Genomic DNA, 6,851 nt, shown 5'->3' with positions numbered 1-6,851 from the left:
AAGAAAAGCTCTATTGTTGTGCCTCCTGACGAGGCTGCCATCACGTGATGGAGCAAAGCCTCTATACTATGATTTGGTGTATGACCAATAACTCCAGCTGATCTGAAATAGTGACGTAGGAATGATGTCACTGCAAAACTGATGTGTCATAAAGTGAGTGAAAATTTGCCAGCGAAAAATTAAAACCTGTCACCATTACGATAAAAAAGCTGAGTAAGCAACCGATAGTTCGCCGAAACTGGAGTATTCCGTCGTATGTGGACCAAATCAAAGATACTTCCAACTGTTTAATCCGTGACTCTCAATCTGTAATCGCGATATATTTTTTCCACAAGTGTTGTGAAGAGAGTCTGTGCGTGGCCGAGAAAAGATCAATGCCTCGACAAATTTAAATTTATTTAGGAGAATCGCTTGAAGTTTCTCTGAAAATTTAGATAGATTAGAATTTTATGTGAGAAATCGCCGAAAAACAACTTTTTTATTTCCTGCTTATCATCCTTCTCGTTTGGAAAATAATAATATGCATGGACACAATGGATTTTCTATAGGATGCTGTATTTGAGTTAGGGTTTGGTGACTTGTTTGTCGCGTGGGGACTGGGCAACGCTTGGTAAATGAAGCAGAAGGCATAGCGAAAGGTATGGATAATTCTGAGAAAAACAAAAGCTCTTGTAAGTAATCTGTTCCAAGGCAGCAGTACGGGTATGAATTCGATAAACAATTTAATCAAGGGAAAAAAGAAAGAAATAAAGAAAGAGAGAGAGAAAGAAAGAAAGAGAGAGAGAGAAGAAAGAAAGAAAGAAAGAAAGAAAGAAAGAAAGAAAGAAAGAAAGAAAGAAAGAAAGAAGGAAAGAAGGAAAGAAAGAAGAAAAGAAGGAAAGAAAGAAATAAATAAAAGGAAAGAGAGGGGGACAAATTTTCTCTTGATACGGTGTAGTTTAAATTGAAGTCAATCAAAAAAAAAAAAAAAAAAAAAAAAAAAAAAAATTAAAAATTAAAAATCGATTCCAATGTGCCATACCCCCGTGACATCCGCAGAGCTGAGGCGGCGTATGGACTTCGGACCTGACGGCAATTAAATCCTTCTGCCCTTGGGTGTACGAATTACGCAAGAAAATGTTCTAGCCGAAGCATCAGGGGAGAGACCAGCCGGCCCCCAGACCATATCGGCTAATCCCTTGCATCTCTGCCACGCACGGAATCGGTTGAAACTTTAATGTTAAAAAGTCTAGTCTATTCGGTGCATTGTTTTCATCGCTATTGTTATGATAATATAATAGATTAGTGGCATAGTGGAAAAAACTTGGGCTTCAAAGGCACTGAGTCAAGCCCGTCTGAGGAGGATAAGTACCTGGTTGGGTTATCTAAATATGTTTTTTTTGTTTTTTTGTTTTTGTTTTTTCAATACAGCGTTGTACGGTAGGACTCATGAACTTTGAGATATTTTTGTTTCTTGCACGTTGAATTTTATCACTAAATTCCTAAGCTTTTTTGTTTTTTAGCCCATCGTCAGGGTGAGTTAGTGCTGCCTTTGTAGTTACAAATGGTTAGACTTTCAAGCGGCTCGGATGACCACTTTAAATGTTGGTCCCGTCTCTCCACACTTCATCATTACTAACCAATATCGGAGGGACGTAAAAGAACCACTGAGGACGTAAAGAAACCCTGGCAGTGACCACTCTGTGCCTACACCTCATACTAACCCTTTCTCATGATTGCAAATTGCATAAAAAGAAATCTGACATTTACAGCGGAATGTAAAGAGCGTTTGATTATTTATATAGAAAGTAAGCCAAATAAAAGGCATAAATCATTATCATTATCTAAGGCGAAATGCTAGACTAAACGTTATGACATTTTTAGTATAATGCGGGTAGTATAATGTCAAAATGAGAAGAGCAAATGCTGATGTTTATTAGTAGGCTAACAGTAGAGGCCAGTTTCATGTTTATGGTATTTATATAGCTTCCTTTTTCATATGGATATGTTCAAAGGCGCTCTACGATGAGCTGTGAACGAGAGGTAGTTAGTATGAGGTGTAGGCACTGAGGGTGGTCACTGCCAGGGTTTCTTGAAGTTCCCAGTAGTTCTTTTACGTCTCTCCAATATATTTAAGTATATGACTCAGTACTTTCCTTAGAAAGACAATTTATGAACTTTCAAGATATAGTTTTATTACATGAACTTTTCGAAGTCTCTTTTCCGAACCAGTTTTAGTGTCATATTCGATAGTTAAGCTTGTAAATGAAGCGAAGCAGCAATCACGGTAATGGAGGGGTATCACATGCAGAAGCGTTATGCTAGTGTTAGGTGTGTGTGTGAAGCTATCCCTCTAACGAGTAAGATGTCTACTTAGTAAATGATTGTTATTGTTTATGTGTTCTTTTGTGGCTATGAAGTCCGATTCTAGAAAAACATCGTCTTTGACAGGTAGCACATACGAACTCTGTAGCTGTTGGTTCGACTGTTGGAGAAGTTTGTTGCCTTGATTTTCTTTGCGACCGAAGTCTTTCTCTGCGCTCTTTTCTTTCGTTGTTCACTTTGCTTCGCTCCTACGTAAATAGCATGTCTCCAGCCAGGTCTGTTGCCAGCCTGCTCCTCCCAATCATCTGTGTTGATAGCACATTGTTTGAGATTGTGCTTCAAATTGTCTTTGTGTTAGATGTAATTTACATGCGAATAACATTCACCATGGAGACCTCACACTTTTCAGTAATTTCAAAGGATCTGCCGCTGACAAGCAGCTCAGCTACATAATATTCGTGACAAACGACCACTTAACCTACACAATCATCCAATTGCATTAAACATGTCTGTAATCAGATTTATAATAATAATAATAATAATAATAATAATAATAATAATAATAATAATAGGTTGATATCTCAAATACTGTCTGGTATATAAAATATGATCTTTCGGATTGCCAGATGTCTATGAATGCACTAAAGGACGGCATAACTGCAGTGTAACTGCCACTTGACACCAACATCGATTGGCTCGTTCTACTGCATGTGCAAAAGAGGTACGTTGGTAACGGGACAAGTTGTGAAAAGGCCTTTTTAAGTAAGTTTTATGAGGTGTTATCGCTCGCTTCTCTTTCCTTATTGCCTTGACTTGTCTTGACTTGCCTTGCGTTGCCTTATTATTTTCATCATCATCATCATCACTACCATCAACCTTACCACGTTTGTGACACTCGTGACCATTGTAACACTCACGTTATTAAATCCCACTTTAGTTTCGGTTTCAGATATTCTTAGGGATTATGGAAACGCCAGTTATCATGTCGCTATGAAGTGTTTCATAGATCAAGCCTGAAGACATCGTTAACATTCCATGGATAAGATGCTGGATAGCAGGAAAGATGGCTATGGTTTCACAACCCCCTTTCCATCCTCAATGCTACGACAAAGGACCATCGGTTACTATAGTTAGGAATAACCAGTACATATGGGGTGGATGCACTGATGTACCATGGTCATCAAGTACGTTTGCTAATTACCGGTAATGCATATACATATATTTAATTTATTCAGTATATTTAATGGTATGCAAAACAGAAAAATCCCTTTATTTATTGTTTGTTTCATTCAATGACTGTCAAAATATTTTTTCTTGTCTATTAGATCGTACAAATTATAAATCAGTTGGTTTTAAGCGTTGAAAATGGTTATTTTGTTCTATGCATCTCATTAGATACTTGTATAAATGTATAAATGTATACTACACCATTTCTGCAATCGAGTGTATATATATATATATATATATATATATATATATATATATATATATATATATATAAAACAAAGTATGTAATGTGGTCTATACTGTTGAAACAGTGCTCGATGCGTAGGGATGCAGAGCAATAGATATATAGTAAAGATTGGATTAAAGACGAGACATGTTCACTGTAACTCCGAGTTTCGTGCTTACGCACTCATCAGACAGACTTTAATCTTAAAGTTAAAGATTAAAGTCTGTCTGATGAGTGCGTAAGCACGAAACTCGGAGTTACAGTGAACATGTCTCGTCTTTAATCCAATCTTTACTATATATATATATGAAGAAAATTTACTCAAAAAGGGTCTTACTTCTTAAGACCCCTTTGGTGTGATGTTCGGATTGAAGACCTTTTAAACACTGTGTTTAAATTTTAAGTTTTCCCCATTTTTTTTAATTAATAGGCCACACCCATTTCCTCTTTATAAAGACCCCATTTATCTAAATATTCTTCATGATGATTCCAGCAATAAATCTGACTACCTACAAATTCAACAGCCATCCAGGGCAAGACTGGAACATAAGATATGCGCGCTTTCTGTGTTTGAAAGGACTAACGAAATCAATCGAGAAAGGTTTAGGACTTACTTGGAGAGGTCAGTTGTGTAGGTCGTTTTATGGCTTACAAAGTAGTGTTTGCTGCCATATTCAAAGAGGAATTTAATGGCCTTTGTAGCCGTGTCACGTAAGAGGTTGCAGTCACTAACAACCTTTTTAATGTATAGGCCACTGCCTAAAAGCGGAGATCCCAATAGGCACAGAGAGCCCAATTTAGATAAAACTGAAATATGAAAATAAGATCGAGCAAAAATCTTCATTTTTTCTCCTTCGAGATGAAGATATCGTCCCCCATAATGAAAACTACGAAGTGAAAAAATGAAATAGAAATACACTACATCGTTTTCTTCGACCTTAGTACTCTCCCACTTAGGAATTTTGGGTATCATGGGTGGCGTTTGTCGCTGACGCCTCGTCTTTCACCGCTGTGAGTCCAACGGGTCGGGTCGCTACTTCGAGCCCTGAGGTCGCCACATGTGAATTGAGTTTGTTTGATGTGTTGTTCTCTCCTATGCTACGAGGGGTTTCTCCGGTTTCCTCCCTCCGTAAAAATCAACATGCTGAGCTGAGCGTTGTGTGCATAGAATATTGAATATAGTGGTAGTGCGTGTGAGCGAAAAGTGTCCCCAATTAGTGCGAAAGCGCTAGAACGACTAGATACTTAAATAAAGATGATTTATTTTTTCATTTTGTCACATGTACACAACCCACCACCAACCATCCCAGGGGCTAGTTTTGTTCAATTCTTAGACAAAGCTTTGCATGGCCGACATTATTACGCTTTGAATTAATTCCTGGTTAATTTTACTTGAAAAACGAAAGATAACTACAGTTAATCCAATAAAATGTCATGTTTAGTGAAATTTAACTTGGATGTCTTTCATTAAAACCCAAATTTCGGAGATTTCCTAATTTTTATGGACAAATCAGCACGGGCATAAGAAAGACTTGAAAACTAAATTATAAGAAAAGGTGAGCAAAATACAAGCTTACTTTTACTTCTTTTGCATAACAATGTTTGGTTATCCATTTGAAGAGTTTTATATTTTTATAAGAATTGTATTTTTACCGCAATGAAATTAAGAAAATAAATGCTTAATTGGTAGCATCAGAGAGTGATCCTAATTCTTCGTTAAAATATTTTTATTCCTTTCATATAAACCTTAAATACTTTTCGATAAGCTTGAAAGCTTAAGATTACTAGATTTTGAGATTCGATTTTACCAGTTTTCATCTGTTTACATATGAGAGAAAAATACAGAAACCACGAAGGACAAAAGTTTTCCAAAATCTAAGTTTTACATTCAGTTAAACTTGACAAGAACCGACTGATACAAAATGCCAAATACAAAATGACGAATTTCTTTGTCAGTAAATTGGCATTTGTAAATGTGTTTGTATTCAGTATTTTAAGCTTTTTAAAGTGAAACAAGGTCTTCATGCCATCATATCTCTCAAAAACACAAATTTAAGCTCATTTGTATAATCATACTAGCTCGAACAGCTTAATATACAGTTTAATATATGTTGTAATTTCATTGAATATTTAAACAAAATATCTGTAGAAGGATATAAGATTATTGAATGCTGCATTTTTCTTGAACGAAAAACATACGATTTCGTTAAAAACAACCGAATTACTAAAGATTTAGGCAAAGCTGAATAAAGGACAAATATTTGTTATAATATTCTCTCCGTGTTATATTTCATACAGTATTAAGATAAATTAAGATTATCTATAGAAATATTAAAAGTTTTGGGAGAAAGTCTTTCATTTGTCGATTCGTCAAAAAAGATGAATGCTTGTCATAAAAAATATTATTATTATAGTATTGTTTGCTAAAAATAACACACCTGAATTCTTGAAGAACACTTCTTGATCCACCTTTGACTACATGAAACTTTTTCTTGTTTGTTGTTGGTCTATAATTTAAACTAAAGCGATATTTTTCTGTGCATTTGAGAGCTGCATTTGCGAGTAGGTTTGCTTTGACATCAAGCGGGATCCCTGTGTTATGTACGTTATTAACGGCAACAGCAAGTGGAATTACTAGAGCTTTTCTGCACAAGTACCTTACCCAAATCAGTGTATATTTCTTGTCCTTAGGTATGGTAATTCTTTGACAGCCTACTGTTTTCAAGTTAGCTGAGATGTGAAGCGATTCTGTGCGTGGTAGTCTCATTTTTATTTTCACTTATTGCCCTATGTCTTGGCTAACTCCAAAACAATAGGGAGTCAACGAAATACCACACCTATGAGGTCGAGAAATGTACATTAGCATGTTTAAGACACATGGACGGAAATAAAAAACCACCACAGTGCATTGCACGCCACCATCCCAAATCTTTTGGGGCAAGGTCGCAGCTGTAACCCAATTGGATGAATACAATAGAACGAGAAACCATATAAACAAAACAATAGAACGAGTCGACAAATATGAAATATATTTTGTTTTGGCCAATCTCGACAGCTCTTCTTAGCGGGTTTAACGTTTCTGAACTATTCAAGC

The sequence above is a fragment of the Actinia tenebrosa genome, unplaced genomic scaffold (assembly GCF_029948245.1).
Source record: "Actinia tenebrosa isolate PJP-AT-01 unplaced genomic scaffold, QUT_ActTen_1.0 PGA_scaffold11__36_contigs__length_13525064, whole genome shotgun sequence".
Taxonomy (NCBI): domain Eukaryota; kingdom Metazoa; phylum Cnidaria; class Anthozoa; order Actiniaria; family Actiniidae; genus Actinia; species Actinia tenebrosa.
This window is presented reverse-complemented; position numbering follows the sequence as displayed.